This window comes from Bidens hawaiensis, unplaced genomic scaffold (assembly GCF_021521415.1).
Source record: "Bidens hawaiensis isolate Kalapana, Puna unplaced genomic scaffold, B.hawaiensis_p1.1 tig00043525_1, whole genome shotgun sequence".
NCBI classification, from domain to species: domain Eukaryota; kingdom Viridiplantae; phylum Streptophyta; class Magnoliopsida; order Asterales; family Asteraceae; genus Bidens; species Bidens hawaiensis.
The window spans coordinates 1-20,352 of record NW_027497721.1 but is presented as its reverse complement, the minus strand read 5'-3'; the positions used below and the strand labels follow the sequence as shown (position 1 = coordinate 20,352).

General features: G+C 31.5%; 1 pseudogene across 1 annotated transcript; it reads right to left on the bottom strand.

The window, feature by feature from the left end:
* Window positions 1-1,621: 1,621 nt before the first annotated feature.
* On the bottom strand, window positions 1,622-3,480 carry LOC143594344 (uncharacterized; annotated as a pseudogene). Its single transcript, XR_013146321.1, has 3 exons — window positions 3,408-3,480; window positions 2,757-3,294; window positions 1,622-2,360 (listed from the first exon to the last, which is right to left on the bottom strand). The product of XR_013146321.1 is annotated as an uncharacterized LOC143594344 (transcript).
* Window positions 3,481-20,352: the final 16,872 nt, after the last annotated feature.

Sequence of the window (20,352 nt, the reverse complement as noted above, 5' to 3'; positions counted from 1 at the left end):
AGTATAATTATTAAGTTTTATGGTTTGTTTATGCTTAATATTACAAAGATGATTGTTTTCTTGTAGGTTATGAACTTTGGTAGAAAAAAGAGTTAAAATTGAAGAGTTTAGGGGCTTAATTGGTCAACTTTCAAACTTATAAGTCAAGGCCCGACCCAAGCCCACATCTTAAAAGCCTTTTATAATATTATATTAAGTTAATACAAGAGTTTCCAGCCATTATTCAATCAATAATCCCGAAGGAGCCGGCAAAAAGAAGAAGAAAAAAAGGAAGAAGGAGGCGGCTGTTGGTGTCTTTGGCGGCTGGAGAGGAAGGAGAACATCATAGAGGATCTTGTGCAGCTGCTAGGCTTCTTATACATCCATTAATTCAGCCATAAACCTTAAGTAAAACACTCATAAACTTTACTTATTTTTCAAGAACCCTAACTTTGTTGATTTGGTCTTGAAGAATATTTTCCAAGGATAATATTCTAAGTAAATGTTTGCTCGGAGAACTGTTCCAACACACTTATGGATTACAAGGTCTGCTCGATAAAGACAAAAGTTTACTCGAAGACCTATTTGACACTTACAATAATTTTGAATAAGTCTGAATATGTTTTAACAATCATTAGGGTTTCTACAAGATGTCCAGTGTGCCTATTTAAGGAAACATTAGGTCACATTTATGACATGGGTGAATTACGACTGGTTAGACACTTTCTTAGCATACATGATACCTTTGTACAGAAAGTAGCCTCACCTAACATTCTACCTAGAAACCCTAAAGTTATTCCTTGTATTATTGATTAACATCAACGGAAATCTTTTGAGTCACTTATGTGTTTGTCATCTTTTTGTTATTTTAGCAATATCTTGATTACTATTGATTCCGCCTTTAGTTTGGGTTTTTCACGTCGGGTTAGTTCAGGTTCAGGTACGGGTTTTCACGGGTAGAGTTTTGAGTTTCGGGTAAAAGTGACACCCCTACGCTTACGCTGAATAATCAATGATGAACTAATACAATAACAATCTACGATTGAAATGGTGAGCCGATAACAATAGTTCATTGAGTCAATAACCATAGCATAGTCCAATACAATATTTACATTACCCCTAGACTATACACCAATAAGTGAGATAGGTATGTGGATACACACATGCCAACTTCATGACAATAACAGAACAACAATTATTCCAGGGTTGATCCATATGCTTCTCAACAGCCAATATGCATTAAGTGCTACTCTTTGTACATGATAACAATAGAGACGTCGTGGCCTTTCTTGTCATCACGGATGTTGCACACAATCAGTTCAACAATGATATCCATGTCTGACGGATATGCTCAGGTATAGAGGTCAATGATATGTTTACATCAAAGTTAATAGAACAACATTACACTAAATTTGGATAACGTTTAATCAATATCACAATATACAATATAGATCACATAACATAATCAACAAAAAAGTAAAGCAAATAGCAAACATAAAAAAGTATACATATTGAAAAAGGAAAACCACATGCATCTACACCACATAACATACACGACTCGTGTTCATTATTGAATCAGATTCATTATACATCTTCAAGACTTCATAGGATGGTTTTCCTTTATTCATGGTTTAAGCACCAACAACAACATAAAAACATTTAAATAGGTTAATGAAATAATTATAACATTAAACGGGCGACGGTGACGTTAAGTGGCAAGTTCCATCACTTAAACGTGTTGATTGAGGTTTGCATGAGCACATTATCTTATGAAAGCACATAACTAACGTGTGCATCATCTTCTTGAGTATCCCGTAGAAATAATTAATCATTTTCATGTAGTCGGACATGTATGAGTACATGAATACGATAACCGGGAAGAAAGTAACACCATATAATGTCATGTCTGACCATGTTCCTTCATTACTGATAATTAAAATAAGTGTGGCTGCAAAAGATACCAACATCATTGCCACAGAGATGATCAACATGATAAGTCCTGTAATTTGTTTTTGAAAAAGATTTGACGAGAAATCGCTAAACTGAAATGGTGATGTGACAATATTGAGAAAAACGATGACTGATGTTAGTGCTGTTGAGAGTGAAATCGCATCAGCTAAGGTGAAGAGGAGAAACATGGCTTTGTCCTCAAGAACAGGATGGCCATTATCATCTAGACCTCCTGGTATCGTGTAAGCTGAAGTACACGCGACTGTTGCGATTAGCACAGCAACAATGGAGCAGTTTTTCGCATTTTCGAACATCCAGTTCTTTGCTTCCAAGCAAAGTGGATCATTTGTTTCAAAACACACCTCAGAGGGGGTCTTTTCATTGGCATTTCGGGTATACTTGTCTAAGGTTCTAGTTAGCTTCTCCACCTTCTACGTAAACAAATCAAACAAATTAATGAAAATTTAAAAAATAAACCATGTCTAAATCAAACTACAACAGTAATTTATATGTCGATTTTGTTATATGCATTATATTATCAAGCATTTGGTTTTTAAAGGTGTTGATGTGAACATTCATAGATTTGAAAGGAGTGAAATTAACAAAACAATCATTTGATGAATAATATATACGGTGTTCTAAATAACTGTACTAGGGATGGTTTGCATTCAAACTAGTTTGAGACCGGTATACTACACTACTACACGTGAAATTCATTACACTACAATACTTAATTTAAAAATTGATACTCAATATGTATTTTCCATTGATTAAATTTGATATTCAAAAACTTGAGGATACATAATATAGTAGATACAGATACTTACTTCATAAAGACGTTGATCCTTTTGCAGTTCTTTAGCAGGATGCGTTACATCCTCCTTTAGGTCATCTACTTTCTGACCAACCATGTGCAACAAAGTGTTATAATTCTTATCAAGCTTTCCAGATAATCTTTCCATTGCATAATCCATTTTTTCCACAATTTCAATGATTTCATAACGTCTATGCAATATTGCCAAATGTAAAGTGTTGCGTCGATCTTTATCGACATGGTCTACCGCCTGAGGACGCCTTTTCAGTATTAGTTCAACAATATTGGTCGAGTTATTTTTTGTTGCTAGTAACAATGGAGTATCAGCTTTACGATCATTAGCTTCCAGCGCTGTTGTAATCTTTTTTCGTGTTTAGAACCAAGATTATCCACCAATGACTCTGTCTTTTTCCATGAATTGTCTTCTTCTATCAGTAAAGCAGTGATTTTCTGTGCCCATTCACATTCATATTTTTCTTTCTTCAAATCCTTGACCCAAGAGAACATGTTGTGTTCAGATTCAAAATCTGTGTCAATCACTACAAAACAAACTGTTTCAATGATGGCATGGACTTTAATGTACTGATACTCAAGTCAAGTAAGGCTTTGGTCATATCTACACATATATTTTAGGAAAATTGGATTTTAATAATCCCAACTTTACGCAGTTGGCCGATAATAATCCCAGCTTTGAATATAGCCGTCACTGTACCAACTTTCACACTATTTGTTTTCATTGGACCTCCGTTAAAAAAAACTTAACGGCGTTAAGTTTTTTTCAAATTTCAAACTAATATTTAGGGATTTTGATCGGAATGAGTCTACGATTCGATTGATGTAAACTTATCTCCAAACAGTGGTCCAAACGACTAAAGGATGCTTCATTTCCGGTGTTTAAACTATTAACTAACAAAAATCAAGCTGTTTGAAGCGTTGTTTCAAGTTAAGTTTTACGTCAATCGATTCGTATACTCATTCCGATCAAAAGCCCTAAAATATTAGTTTGAAATTTGAAAAAAACTTAACGTCGTTAAGTTTTTTTAACAGAGGTCCAATGAAAACAAATAGTGTGAAAGCTTGGACCAGTGACAGCTATATTCAAAGTTGGAATTATTATCGGCCAACTGCGTAAAGTTGGGATTATTAAATCTAATTTTCCTATATTTTAAAGCTTACCAATTAATTGTTGTAAACCGTACTCTACGGTACGGTTGCTTTGTGCTAGCGGTGTATAATTAATATATTATTATAATGTATTTAATTGTTTAGTAATTATTATATTTTTAATTAATTAATCGAATGTACACGGATGCCAAGTTAAGAAAAACCAGTTTTTTTTCTTTATTTTAAATTGTGACTTTTCCTTTGTGTTAGGTCACTGTATTCTCTAATTTGTAGAGCCATGTTGCCCCTATTTTCGTGAGACAATGTTTTCTTAACTGGATTTACACTGACTTCAGAGTTTGGCTCAGTTATTCCCTTGAGAAAACCATATCACCGGCCACCACTTTACAGTCGTTGTGTCATTATAAGAGTAGAACTCTCTAAAACATGGTGGACTCAGGATTTGAACTGACAACCTCACAAAGTCTAGCTCAAATTCTTCATTGCTAATATTTACCCAAAGTGTCACCAGTGAGGATCGAACTTGGGTCTTTATTGGAGAACCCAAACATCCTATCACTAGGAAACAAGTGGGGATACCCTGCTATCTCCAATATATTGTGTTTTTAAGTGCCATATGGCACTTGGCTTCACAAAAATACTTCGCGAGTGTTTGTTTTTCACAAAAGATCTTTCAGATCTCTTTTATCTGCTCCACGCAGACCACACGCAGACATTTAAGTCTGCAGTGTGTTTGTTTTTCTGAATACATTTCATTTAAAAAGGTCTGCGTGACCTCTTTCTGATGCAGACATGGACCATGGTTTTCTAAACTCTTCTAAACTTATTATTTCCATCAGATATCAAAAAACCCTAGCAAACAAATCACCTCTCCTCTCTTCTCCTTACCACTCCTTACCGCACCTTAAACTTCCTTCCATGCCGCCTTCGACCGCCCAACCCGTAGCTACCTGTCCACCCTATGCCGCTGCCTTAATTCTGGCCAATTTCAGAACAATTTCCGGCCAGATTCCGAGTAATCTCCGGCGATTAGGGTCAATTTCTGACTTACAGGATATTTGTGATGAAGTCTGGAAATATGTGAGATGATACTTCTAAGACTATATCGATTAGAGTTTGAGAGATGTGTGCAACTATGATTAAATTAGGGTTTCATATCAATGAAAGCAGGTGACTACAAATGTGAAGTATGAAGTTATTAAATTTATTTATTTACATCTCCTGATGATTATTTACTCCAAAATTTTCTATTTTATTTGTTTTCATTGCTTTTTAAGGTTTATTTCTTGTACAAAAGCTTGGTTAAACATGTTAATCTTGGATTATGTATTTTGATATTGTTAGTATTTTTAATTTTGGATAATTTATATGTTTTTGGTATAAAATTTGGATTTATGTATTTTTAATTGTTATTGGATAATTTGTAGTTTTGGTATAAAGATATATTCTGAAAATTTTGGCAGTCTGTAGACGATAAAAAACAAACAGACTTCTTCTTGCAGAATGCAGAGGTTTGGTTCACCTCTTCTGTTACAGATGTATGCAGATGTGGTCCGCAAACTGTAAATATTTTACCTCTGAAAAAACAAAAGGCACCATTCTTCTTTATTCTCTCTCATCTCTCTTTCCACTAACCTAACATATTCAATCTTGGTGCATTTTTCACCAAGAATCTTACTCTACCATCTCTTCTTCACACCATATCATTCCTAGTCCACATCACCTCTTTGTTTTCAAAACACCTCTGGAATCTTAAATGTCATTATAATCTATAAACTTTATAAGTTCGAGCTTTCCAATGTGGTGAAGTTTTCTCTTTATTATTATTTATTTTCTACATGATGCATAGCATTCGTTGGTGTTCTTCATGTTAAATTTCAATCTTTTGGCTTTTCGATTCAGGTTTTTCAATTTCTATAATATTAAATGCATAATTAAAAACCTGACCTTAATCACTTGCGATTTTTTCGAGTTCGGGTTATTTTGGGTTATGTTAATCAGGTTTCGAACATCTAATAAAAAAGACCATAAAAATCAATAATGCTAAAGTTAAAGTAAAATATTCATCATAATGCATAACATAAACAACCAAATAATATAATTCAAAGTATCAAAATGTAAAATAGTAATTTTTTATATTTAGTTTAGTAAAAGGAATAAAATGTGTGCCTGTAATCAATTACATAAAAATTGTTTATATCGATACAGAAGACAACTAGCAACAAATTGTTCCGCTAGCCCTTTTTTAATAGCCATGCACTTGAAAAGTAGTAATGTATCTTTGTAGATACACTGAGTGAGTTTTTTCATCAAAGTATCAATTCAATGGCGGATCAAGAATTTTTTTCAGTGGGTTCATAGTTTTAGATGCTCTAATTTTATTATGACTGGACATAAAAATTTTCAGGTCGGTTCAACGGTTCGGGTCGGTAAGGTTCATCACATAATATAAAGGTATACAATAACAAAAACAAATATCGTCACTAGAAATCTAAAAACACATAATATAAATTTGATTCTTTTCAAACTAAAAAACTACCTATGGTCTGACCAGATACTCTAATGATTCAAATCCAAATCAAAATTATATTATATCTAAAGGAATAAAATGTGAAATACAGAAAATTGATAGATGAAAAATGGAAGTGATATGGGTTCTAGCTTTTTCTTTATGTCTTTAGGGAATTATATCTATGACTTAATGGATTAGACAAAAAAATAACACAAGGAAAAAATATTACATGCATGAGGGGTTTTGAACCTGGGTTGTCTCACTATAGGGAGTAAAAGGCTTTACCACTAGACCACAACTCCTTTTTTTAATGGATTCAATTACCATTTTATATTCGGTTCACTTAAATATTTTATGTAGGCATTCTACTTAAAAATCGAAACTCAGTGGTTTCCTGTGAACCCGCAACTTACATACTAGATCCGCCCTTGATATATAATGGATATTGACTTCATGATGTAGGTGTTTTTAAAGAAAACTTGGATTTAGATGGTAACAAAATAAGAAGATATGTGATAACAATTTAACAATTTGGATGCTAAAGAATTGCTAAAGCAACAGGATTTTCAAGGCGGGATTAGAAGCATGTGTTGGGTTCATTTTTTAAGTGGAATGTGAACTGAATCGCTATACCTAATATCGGGTTCTTGAAACAAAACTTTATTCGGTTTTTTTAGTTGACAGGGACCTAAAATTTATACCCAATAACTGAACGAATTACTATGGTTCGGTTTTGGGTTTTCTAAGGTTTGGGTTAAGGTTTTGGGTGCCGGTAAAGGCTATGCACATTTTGTTGATCATTTCTTCATGTAAGTAATAATTAGCATGAATAAAAATAAACCTATGAACCTGTTACAGCATGGAGAGTAGTAACCGAAACAGAGTATGATGAAGTCGACATGTTTGTCATCTTGATCGAGTTCCCATTTAGGATGTATAGTTAAGGATGGTGTTAGGGTTCTTGAGAGGAACCCGGTTTAGGAGAGAGGAGACACACAAAATTGTTGTGTGCGAGATTAGGTTATGATGTTAATATTTATCTCTCTTTATATACACCCAAGGGGAAACCCTTTATTAGTTAATTATAGGTAATATGGTCCATCAACAATTACCAAACTAATATAAAATAAGGTATAGTTAATATTTGATCTATTATAATATAAATGATTATAATGGCCATATATAAATATATATAATTATATATTTAATCTTACATTCTCCCACTTGGCCGATTAATAATTTATTATGAGTATTAGATCAGCCTGATCAGGAGTTAACACTCATTTTAGCTTTAAACTTAAACTGGAGCAGAGAAATACTGTCATTGAATTGAACGTCAGCTCAACACCCCCATTAATTATATTGAAGTCCTTATTTAAAATCTAAGTAGTTATGATCAAAATTACCAAGTAAGCCCTTCAGAACGTTTGATTTGAATATTAATTCGTACATATGTTATTATGCATGTAGAACATATTAAGAGACGTACAAAATCAAAACTGATGAGGAAATTTAATAGTTAATCATTCATAGTATGATATGCAGTTGCGCATAGTCATCAATAATCCGTCATTATAACCGCTTTCATAATATTTATGGGTGAGACTTTTAGTTATCGAATCCTTAAGCATATCATGAATGTATTCGATACAAAAATTTAAATTCCTCAATTCGTTCATAAAAGAATAATTAGTTTCATATCGAAATTTAATGCAGCACCTCTCGAACTATTACTGTTTAAGAAAACATGGTAGCTGACTTTATCACTATTAGTCTTCAATATATAATTTATATGGAATTTAATAAAACTTATGAGTCCACTGATAAATTTCAACAACATTTATTGTTAATTGCGTGTGATTAATCAACATATTATGTCATTATAACTTAGATTATTTTTATCAGTTAATTTCATTATGACTCCTCTATGAGATAGATTTATCTTCTGACATAAGAATATATCCCGAAAATTACATTATGTTATCTTTGAATATAACAAGGTTTAGAGTAATCTACCAGTTTAAATTCTCACTTTTTCTTTAAATTATAGTCATTCGTTTCTTTTAAAGATATTTTAATGCTCTTTTAGATGCTTCACACTAATCTAGACATATCTAGTGTGTTACAGTTTTGAGTAATATCTGAACGAGTATAGACTTGAACTTATATAAGGCTTCTACTTAATGAAGCATAAAAAATAACATGTGTGTTCATATTATCCTCTAAAGTAGAGAAGTACTGTTTGTTACATGTGTAAGGAATATATTTGAGATCTATAATATCAAAGTGTGTGAATAATGCTTTGACTTATGTAACATATACTTGTCAGAATAATGTCATCTATATAAGGACAAGTTTGTTTTTAGTTGCTCCCACTCATCTTGAGGTAGGTACATTAATCCACTTGTTTTTAATGAAAATAAAATTGTATAAAGATTTCATCACATTTAATGTTTACATTAACCCATATATGGATTTTATTGACTTATAGACTGAATGTTCTTTAACCTTTAGTTTATAACTTTTAGGTTGTTTTAAGAACATATATATATATGTAAGCCAATTGTTATGGAAAGTTGTTTTAATGTTCATCTGATGTATCTCTTAACTATTATAAGCTACTAGAACAGTAATGTTCCTTAAACAAATCTTTTGTAAAATCGGTAAGAAGATTCTTTGATGATTTATTCCATCTTGAATATAACCTTTAACAATCAATCGTGCCTCTTAATGTCTTAACCTTTTTTTATTGGGATTTAATTTAGTTATGAACACTCTTAGGTGATTCAACCAAATCTCAAATGTTATTCACTATAGGAGTGCAAGACCGTATACACCATTCTCTCAACTTATGGAGTCAATTTTGCTAATAATAGTTTTATTCCATTCAGAAGATTGATTGATTTAATGGTTTAATTAGAATGGGTATGGTCATTAAACTTTCCAACATCCATTTCAACTTTAGTTAGGGAGGTTACATAATCATCAATGTCAGTAGGTTTTAAAACCTAGATGGCCAAATATAACTGAAAATAGCTAAATATAACTGAAACTCTTTATGATGTAAAACTTATATTATGCTTTAATATTAGAGTGGATGATTTGAATGAGATAACTATTTATAAAAGAAAATTATAGTGAGTAATGTTATGGGATATTAAGATAATACATATTAAAAATTTTGATCATTAGATTAATGAAGGATCATTAATGTGAGGATCGTTATATTTTATTAAAGATGTGATATGTCTATTATTAACATCAAACTAATAGACTATAACTAAAAGTTCTACCTAAACAAAAAAATAAATCACATTTGGGCAGAAGTAAAATTTATTTAAGTATGTGTGCAAAACAATTGTAACACATCACCTTTGGGCAGAAGTGAGACAACTATTTTAATTATGCACGAGCTAGTTTTGCTAGATAAAAATGTAACACATCACCTTTGAGCAGAAGTGAAACATTTGTATAATGTTAGACAAAACTAACAAAAGCTTTTAGTTAGACTTGAATGAAAGGTTGGTGTAGCACATCACCTTTGGACAGAAGTGATACATTAAAAAATTCATTCAAGTTAAGCCTTTTATGTTTTGTAAAAAATTATAATATTTAAGATTTACAAAACATTTAATTAGTTAATAGCAAAAAATTGTATGGAGTAAGGATTTTTAAGTTTCCGATAAAACCTTATTTTTCGGAATTAGTTCTCGAGAATTTTGGGTTCCCGAGAATGGCCAGTTTCCAGCGTTTAGCGGGTTTTTCGGTATTTGGGTGTTCACGGGATTTTATGGAGTTTTTAGAAAAAATGTTGATTCCGGTGTTAGTGAGTTTTCGTGTTTATGAGTTATAAACCCAAACCATTTTAAAAACTTATAAACTCTTAGAACACATAAGTTATTTTAATTCCATAATACATGATTTTTAAGTAACCCGTGAACCCGTAAACTTGTTTAAGCCCTTAACCCATGATATTTTTAAACTAAATTAATAATGATAAGATATGGTTCAAATCTTTTAATGGTTAACAATTATATTTATTTCCTATTTTAGGGGGATTCAAATCTTTTAAGAAAATATTAAAACTTCTAAGTTATCCAAGATTTGAAAAAATATATCCCTAAATAATCATTAACAAATTTTAATCTAGATTTTGAACCAACATATGTATAATTTTCGATAATAATGATGAACACGAAGGACATCATCGAAAATTTTAACAATTAAACATACAAAAAACCTGGAATCGAAATCTTTAAACATCAATTTAACATATTTCGAAAATATTAGGGTTTACTATATATTTAATCTTACACATCTCTCTCTCTGTTACATAAAACTTGTGTTTTACCCGACGTATTGCATCGGGCTAGTCGGATCTATTTATGTACTCATGTTTTGGCGGAGCTCTAATGTAGGTTTGGTTGGTACTGGTTAAGTTCATTGAGACATAGACACTAAATTAAAAGAAAAACTTGTCAACGTAGGAAACAGTAGCGACACTCTTATAAATTATGATAAAAAAAACCAACTTATTAAGATGGTCGTAACCGCAACAACACTGATTTTCCCACACGCGTAGTGGTGAGTCAACGCAAATTGGGTCATATTGGCTATGTTTGTTAAGGTACAAAAACTAAACCTAATAAATAAATTCATCAAATTAATATATTTAAAATTAAAAAACCAAAAATTGAAGTATCAGTTGTATTCATAACGATACCATAATTAAACCCAAAAAATAAATTCGTCCAAATAACATATAAAAACACTAACATTTAAGAAAAATAAAATATTTAAAACGATGTTTATCCAGTTGGTAAAACCTTGACAGGTAAATCCGAGCGTCACGACGGCTAGTCGACATTAATTCGGTCAATATCGTTACGTTCGTTACGGTATAAACAACTTTGGTAAAACCCAAGCATTAAAACTTAAAAAATAAATTCTTAAACTAACGTTTAAAAAATATTAACATAGAAACAAATAAAAAACTTTAAAACGACGTTTATTTGGTCGGTAAAACACGAGAAATGTCGGTCCTGAGCATTGAGGCGGTGTTTGGTAAAACCCGAGCATTGTCAGTCCCGAGAGTTGCGAAGGTGAGTTAACACGAATTCCGTTGGTTCTGGTTACGTTCATTAAGATAGCATGTAAACAACGTTAGTAAAATCTAAAAAAAATCGTTGAATTAATATAAAAGAAAAGATTAACATATAAAAATTAAATATTTAAAACAACGTTTATTCGGTCGACAAGATCAAGGCATGGGTAAAAATCGAGCGCTGTCGGTCCCGTGCGTTGCAGCGGTGAGTCAATAAAACCCGGAAATTGATAAACTTGAGCGTTGTCGGTCCCGGGCATTGCAGCGGTGTGAATCGATGTGAATTCGGTCGTTTTCGGTATTTTCGTTATGGTACCGGAACTAAAATAAAAAGGTCGGCAAACACAAGCGTTGTCGGTTCGGTAGTTACAACGTTCAATCAGTAAAACCCGAGCAATATCGGTCTCGGGGGTTGCGACGGTGAGTCGACGAGAATTTAGTTGGTTTGATTATATTCATTACGGTACCAATTATATATATATATATATATATATATATATAAATATATATATATATATATATAAACGAAAATATAAAAATCATATGTGTCGCGATGTGGTCGCTCCCCCTTTATTTGGAGTCACCAAATTTGTTTTATTTTTAAATGGAGGAATCTTATGCATTTTACCCGAATTCACGGGTATGCATCTCATTAAATTAAAAACAAATCTCACCAAATATATAATATAAAAATCCTATAAAGTAGGGATATACTAAAAATTAATACATAATTTATTTAAAAAAATATATATAATATTTATATCTAAAAAACCAAGTTATAGTAAAAACAAATAAACGGGTCTTGGGTCTCATCAGACACATATAGCTTTTAAATCGGGTTATAAAATCTCATTAATTTGTGAAACAATTTATCATCAAATCATAAGTATATTATTAACTTTCATATAATAAAAAAATAAAAATTTAAAAAATAAATAAATATTAGAAACAATGTAATATAAAACAACCCCTTAATACGAGGATAAAAACTAATATATATATATATGTTGATCAGTTCTTCATGTAAGCAATAGAAAACATAATAAATATTAAACCTATGAACCTGTTACAGCATAGAGAGTAGTAATCGCAACAGAGAAAGATGTAGACGACATGGTTGTCAGCTTGGTCGAGATCCCCTTTAGGATGTATAGTTAAGGATGGTGTTAAGGTTCTTGAGAGGAATCCGGTTTAGGAGAGAGAAAGCACACAAAATTGTATGTGTGTGAGAATTAGGTTATGATGTTATTATTCAATATATATATATATATATATATATATATATATATATATATATATACACCCAAGGGGAAACCCTTTATTAGTTAATTATAGGTAATATGGTCCATCAACAATTACCAAACTAATATATAATAAGGTAGAGTTAATATTTTGATCTATTATAATATAAATGATTATAATGGCCATATATAAATATATATTATTATATATTTTTTCTTACATTCTCCCACTTGGCCGAGTAATCATTTATTATGAGTATTAGATAAGTCTGATCAGGATTTAACACTCATTTTAGTTTTAAACTAAAACTGGAGCAGAGAAATACAGTCATTGAATTGAACATCAGCTCAAGACCCCCCATTAATCATATTGCAGTCCTTATTTAAAATCTAAGTAGTTATGATCAAAATTTCAACTAAGCCCTTCAAAACGTTTGATTTGTATTATAATTTGTCTATATGTTATTATGCATGCAAAACATATTAAGAGACATACAAAATCAAAACTGAGGAAAATTATAATTAGTCATTCATAGTACGGTATGCAATTATACATAGTCATTAGTAATCTCGTCTTAATAATTAAGCGCTTACATAAGACTTATAGGTGATAGACATTTAGTTAACGGATCCTTAAGCATATCATGAATGTATTCAATACAAAACTTAGATTCCTCAATTCGTTTATAAACGAATAATTAGTTTCATATCGAAATTTAATGCAGCACCACTCGAACTGTTACTATAACAGAAAACATGGTAGCTAACTTATCACAGTAATTCTTCAATATATAATTTATATGGAGTTAATAAACTTATGAGTCCACTGATAAATTTTCAACAACATTTATTGCTAATTGCATTGTGATTAATCAACACATTATGTCATTATAACTTATATTGTTGTTATCAGTTCATTATGACTCCTCAATGAGATAGATTTATCTACTGCCATAAAAATATATCCCGAAAATTACATTTTCTTATCTCTGAATATGACAAAGTTTAGAGTAATCTAATGGTTTGAATTCTCACTTCTTCTTTTATATTATAGTCTTTCATTTCTTGTAAAGATATCTTAGTACTCTTTTAGATGCTTCACATTAATCTAGACATATCTAGTGTGTTGCAGTTATGAGTAATATCTGAAAGAGTATAGACTTGAACATACATAAGGCTTCTACCTAATAAAGCATAAAGAAATAATATAAATGATCCTATTATCCTCTAAAGTAGAGCAATATTGTTTGTTACATGTGTAAGAAATATCTATGAGATCTATAATATTAAAGTGTGTGAACAATGCTTTGACATACGTAACATATACTTGTCAGAATAATGTCATCTATATAAGGACAAGTTTGTTTTTAGTTGCTCCCACTCATCTTGAGGTAGGTACAATAATCCACTTGGATTTTGATGAAAATAATTGAATAAATATTTCATCACATTTTGATGTTTGCATTAACCCATATATGGATTTTATTGACTTATAGACTAAATGTTCTTTGACCTTCAGTTTAAAACTTTTTGGTTGTTTTATGAACATATAAATATGTAAGTCGATTATTAGGGAAAGTTGTTTTTAATGTTCATCTAATGTAGCTCTTAACTATTATAAGCTACTAGAAAAATAATGATCCTTTGTCACACCCTCAAAATCCACTAACGGAGTTTTACCGTCAGAGTGTGTGAACTAACAGGATCGGAATCATTAGTTATAATCAAACCATAAAAACGTTTAAATGAAATTAAGTGCGGAAGCGTAAAAACCAAGAGATAAAAGTTGCGTCACGCAGGACGACTCAAAACCCCATAATAACAGTTTAAAATCAGGTTGCATAAACAAAAGCGTTTCAAACAATGCATGATCCTATACCTCACGCCCGCCTCGGCTACCTGAGAATAACATACTAAAAGTGTCAACACGGGGTTGGTGAGTTCACAAGTTTATATAAAATAAAGCGTTTAGCGTTTTGCGTTCAGCGTTTTGCGTTAAGCATTTTGCGTTAAGTGTTTTGCGTTACCAGATAGTGTTAAATCAATTATATATCTATAGGTAGCTAGCCTATAAAACAAGTATTACTAAGTGTTCGACACCGAAGCTGACTGTTTATCATTTGCCTTGCCACCAGGTCTATCCCGACCATGGTATGTGTTTAGCCAAAATTACACCCACTCGACCTTCAGTCGAGTTTAGCGTTGGGTGGGGTTTGTCAAACCCAGTAGTAATACTCAACAATGACTCGCTATTATCCAATATTAAACGGTTCGATGTGAATGAAGGACTTTAGTTAACGCGTTTGCCACTTAGTCTTTACAAGTGATATATAATCTATATTAACAAAATCTTAAATGCGTTTTCGGAGTATGTTATCTCCCCCAAGAGAAAAGCGTTTGAAAACAGTTTAAAAGGGGTAAGTGAACTCACTGTTTGTGAAGTATTCCCAAAATAATTCACCAAGATGCGCGTCACAGAAAAACTCTCTCTAGCGTTCTAAAACAACAAGGAGATTTTCTAAGTGTCGGAACTATTATCGAGTCTCTAGACCCGGCACATAATACCTATGCACACAGTATGTTTCGTGTTTCGTTTGTGAATCGTGTGTGACTTTAACAAGTGTATTTGTGATACGATACATGTGTGAACAATTATTTACGTGTCATGTATTAATAACGTATATCACTAGCAACTATTCCCCGCAGGGGCAATTTGGTCAAAATACCACACTTATTTAGCAAGTATTCCCCGCAGGTTCAATTTGGTCAAATCATAACAATTAACTAGCAACTAGCACTTTTCACGCATTTTCACAAAGTTCGGCAGGTAACTTTACCGAGACAGAATTCTACTTGAAAGATTATACTATTCCACCGATCATAGCATCTCAATTAATTCATCAAAAATCATCACAAAAGCATACATGTATTAGGTTTCCAGAACATGTTTTATTTTACTTTTATTCCCCATAGGTTTCTCACAATGATCAAAACATTACAGCAAACTCATAACAGTCAAATTCATGCGCAACAGAATGTTATTTGAAATTCCCGTTAAATGAAAAATCCAAAGATGCAAGACCACTTGGGTTAGGTTCCTAACTCAACAAGTCAACTTCCAGAAGTGGAACCAACCCAATTGGTCTCGTAGTTCATGAGATATAATATTTACAAAACAACCTAACAGCAGGTCTAACAACTCAGCTTTGCACAACGTTTTTGTAAAATCATAAAGGTTAACTTTTACACGTCCAAAAATTGCAAATTTATATTCTTTAGAAACTAGACTCAACCCAGTTTACTGTAGTATCAATAATCTCAACCAATTCTTACATTAACATTTAGTTACAGTTGTCTAACCATAACTTACAATCTGTCCAGTACCAGTTTTGACCTTTAATCGCATTTAAATCGTTTGACCAACCAAAACACCTCCAAATTAGGCGTGGTTGGACTTTCTGAAAACTAGACTCAGAGTACTACCTTGTAGACTCATAATTAGCTCAGTTTGCTTATATACTAATCAAGTTACACACCGTTCAATTTTAACAATCACTGCTGTTAAACTCAGCAAGCATAAACAATCATCTAACATGCATCCTAAGCATATGACATAACTCAAAACACGCAATAAACATTATTAATCATAAAAATCAGTAGCAACCCTTTAGGGTTTACAAAAAATTAATGATTCATCAATCTTTCACCGTTCAAAATCACATATGACTATCAATATCAATCACTAACACATAATCAATCATCCTCTAGCCATAATCAATCATAAAACACTTAATATATGATATTCAATAGTTATGGTTTCATATATATACCTTAAAAACGCAGAGATAACCAAGAGAAACGTGAGAGGTGCTTAGAAACGAGTGTAGGATGCTCCGATTATGAAGAATCAAGCTTTAACGGGTGTGATATGTGTGTGTGTGAGGCTGCCGATCGCGAGAGAGGGGAGGGGGAGGGCTGCCGTCGGGTAGAGTGAAAGAGAGAAGAGAGAGTTAGGGTTTATTATTATTAATAATAATAACATGTTACATCTAGGTCCCTCAACTACCTATTTATCACTTTTCTAGCTTAAATTAACTCGTTTGCATCTTGAGTTAGCGTTTTATACAATGTTATCACATAACACATAAGTCTAACACATAATTATCACATAATTATTGTTTTGACGTTTTTTCGTTTATTCACTAATGGTTTGCGTCAATTCGTGTGCGTTTCGGTGCAATTCCCGAAAGACTACACATGTAGTAAGTGTCAAGCGTCATTTAAACCCTAGTTTAAATGTAATGAGGTGTGCATTATAGATTCAGTGATCTTTAAGTTTGAATTGACGGAGTTGAGTTAACGGAGTTAACCTGAAATTGACGATTGTCACATCCTTAAAGAAATCTTTTGTAATATAGGTAAGAAGATTATTTGATAATTGGTTTATCCTTGAATATAACCTTTTACAATCAATCTTGCTTCTCACTGACTTAACGTTTCGTATTGGAATTTAGTTTAGTTATGAACACTCTTAGGTGATTCAACCAAATCTCAAAACGTTAGCCTGACTTATGGAGTCAATTATGATTGATGCTAATGGTTTAATTATAAAGGGTAGGATCATTAAACTTTCCAACATCCATTTCAACTTTAGTTAGGGAGGTTACATAATCATCAATTTTTGTAGGTTTTAAAAGCTAGATGGCCTCCTGAGTTGATTATTGGGTAAATTTAAAAGTCTCAGTTTTATGGATTAGGTCTTAGTTAGGTTGCTATCATATTCAGGATTCTAAGTGTGTAAAAGTTGGCGCAGTATGGTGTACAAGAGGTGTAATTGGAGTAAAATTTAATAACTTTCTTCCCCCGCCTCTTGTACTTCTAACAAGTCATTATAAAGACTTTTACTGCTCCCACTGACCTTAGAAACCTTTAGGAAATTTACATGCTTATGGTCAATATTTAAAGACCAATAAATTCTAATAGAGAAACAAGTTAATAATATAAGTTGTTGTAGTTTCTCTTGGGGAGGATTAGTCTAGTAAGAAATCTGAATATGCCCATGTTTACGCAACAATGAAACTTTCGTAAGAGTAGTAGTAAATTCTAAAGAGTACAAGAGGTGTAATTGAGATAATATCAAGTTTTCACTCGCCCACCTCTTGCAAATCTTGTAAGTTATGATGGAGACACTTAAGGCTCCCACTGATCTTTAATATCTTTAGTAAAAATACAAGAAAAGTTTCAATAATGAACGTGGCATGGGAATCTGGCATATATATGTTAGAGTTGATTTGATTCTATTAACGTTCAGATGTCATAATAAACTTAAAGGACATATTTAGAACAAAACTTAATAAGTATATATGAACGGATCTCTTTAAGACCGTGGACCATAGAAGAAATATTAGATACAAGTAAATAGTCTTTTAAATGATAAATAAAATTATGTATGAATATTCCGTTTGAATAATTTCCACGAATGTAAGTGAAATGTAACTTCCGGTGGACTCATACTTATTTCTTATGCCAAGTAATGTTTAGGGCATCTAACACATGATTTAAAATCACTAAGAATGAGATTATATGAAAAATCACCTTCATCAACCATGTCATGATTTCTCATGAAATTTGGTTTTAATAGATGACTTTTATAGGTCTCATTTGTCTTTTGTTAAATTTTTATTTTCATGATAACAAAAGTTGTGAAAGTATATAGTATCGTCTAGTTCTTTTTTATAAATGTTTCAATCCAGATATTGATAACAAATAATATAAGAGTTTATGTTGGCTATGCAAACCTCATAACTGTCATAATGTAGCTTAAGTATTGATACTAAATTCGGATTAATCTTCAGAATATTTAAGGTATCATAAAGGGTAATTAGAAGACAGTTAATCATGGTTCTAATAACCTGAACATTTAAATTTCTCACTAACACTCATGTTAGTTATTTGTTGATTTTTCGGGTAAACATATAGAACTAGACTCAACCAATCATATGTTAATAGGAATATTAGGATTAGCAGACTTAAATATCATTAATATACAACTATCAATTTTAGCCATTTGTTTTTTTTTAATTATGGATAGTCTTGTTGCTTATTCCTAATCTAATAACATATTTTTGCAATGAGACTTCTCCTTAGAGAACTTAGAGATGGAAGTAATACTTGTTTTTTGTCTATGAACCTTAGAATTATCATCTTTTAGGTTTTAGTGGCAGTGAGTTGAATAACATCTTATTTCCAGTACATGACATTTCTTTTTTGTACATATGTTGCTGATCAACACACTCATTTTCCTTTGGTACTTCTGAGTGTTATAGTTGATTTTTAAGGCGCCAAATTATACTATTGAAAATTTTAGTATGTAATGTACTATAAAATTGTACTTATTTTCATGTGTGAGCCTTTAATTTTATGGGTCATGAAATTGTACATTATGATGTATTCAGGGATACCATTTAACCTTATAGTTAGAATCTAGAAGTAATGCATGCATCTTATGAGTTATTTTGATTAGTTTTAGGAAAAAATAATCAAAAATAACTCTAGTGATAACATTTATTTAAATAAGTTCTTGATTATCATTATTATAAGAGACATTTTGATTGAATCGTCCCATTTGTTATGCTCTAGTTTTCAATAGAATGATTGTTATTAGAAAGAGCAGTAGGATAGCCATATCATGTCTTAATAGATAATTAAAACTGAGAAGAGCTAAATGTTATTAAAACTCGTTATGACGTAAAACTTATAGTATGTTTTAATATTAGAGTGGATGATTTGGATGAGATGGTTATTTATAGAAGAAATTTATAGTGAGTAATGTTATGGGATATTAAAATAATACAGATTAAAATTTATGATCATTAGATTAATGAATGATCATTAATGTGAGGATCATTATTGAAGATGTGATATGTCTATTATTAACCTCAAAATAATAGACAATAATTAAAATTTCTACTTAAACAAAAAATAAATCACCTTTGGGCAGAATTAAAATTTATTTAAGTATGTGTGCAAAACAGTTGTAACACATCACCTTTGGGCAGAAGTGTGACAATTATTTTAATTATGCACAGGCTAGTTTTGCTAGATAAAAATGTAACTCGTCACCTTTGGGCAGAAGCGAGACATTCGTATCATCTTAGGCAAAAACTAACAAAAGCTTTTAATTATACTTGAATGATATGGTAAATGTAACAAATCACCCTTGGGCAGAAGTGATATATCAAAAGTTCATTCAAGTTAAGCCTTCTTAGATTTGTAAGAAGTGATATAGCAAATTATTAGATTTCTCGTAAAATTAGTTCTTGGAAAATTAAGTTTCCAAAATTTTTTTTTTTTTGAGTTTTCGAGAATCTTAATGGGTTTACGGGTTTCTAAGGTTTATGGTTTATAGTCGGTAAACTAGTTAGAAACCCATACACTGACTTGAAAACCCGTAGACTAATCCATGATCTTTATTAACTAAATTAATAATTATAAGATTTAGTTCAAATCTTTTTAATGATTAACAATTATATTTGTTTCCTATGTTAAGGGGATTCAAATCTTTTAACAAAATATTAAAACTTCTAAGTTATCCAAGATTGAAAAACTATTTCCCTAAATAATCATT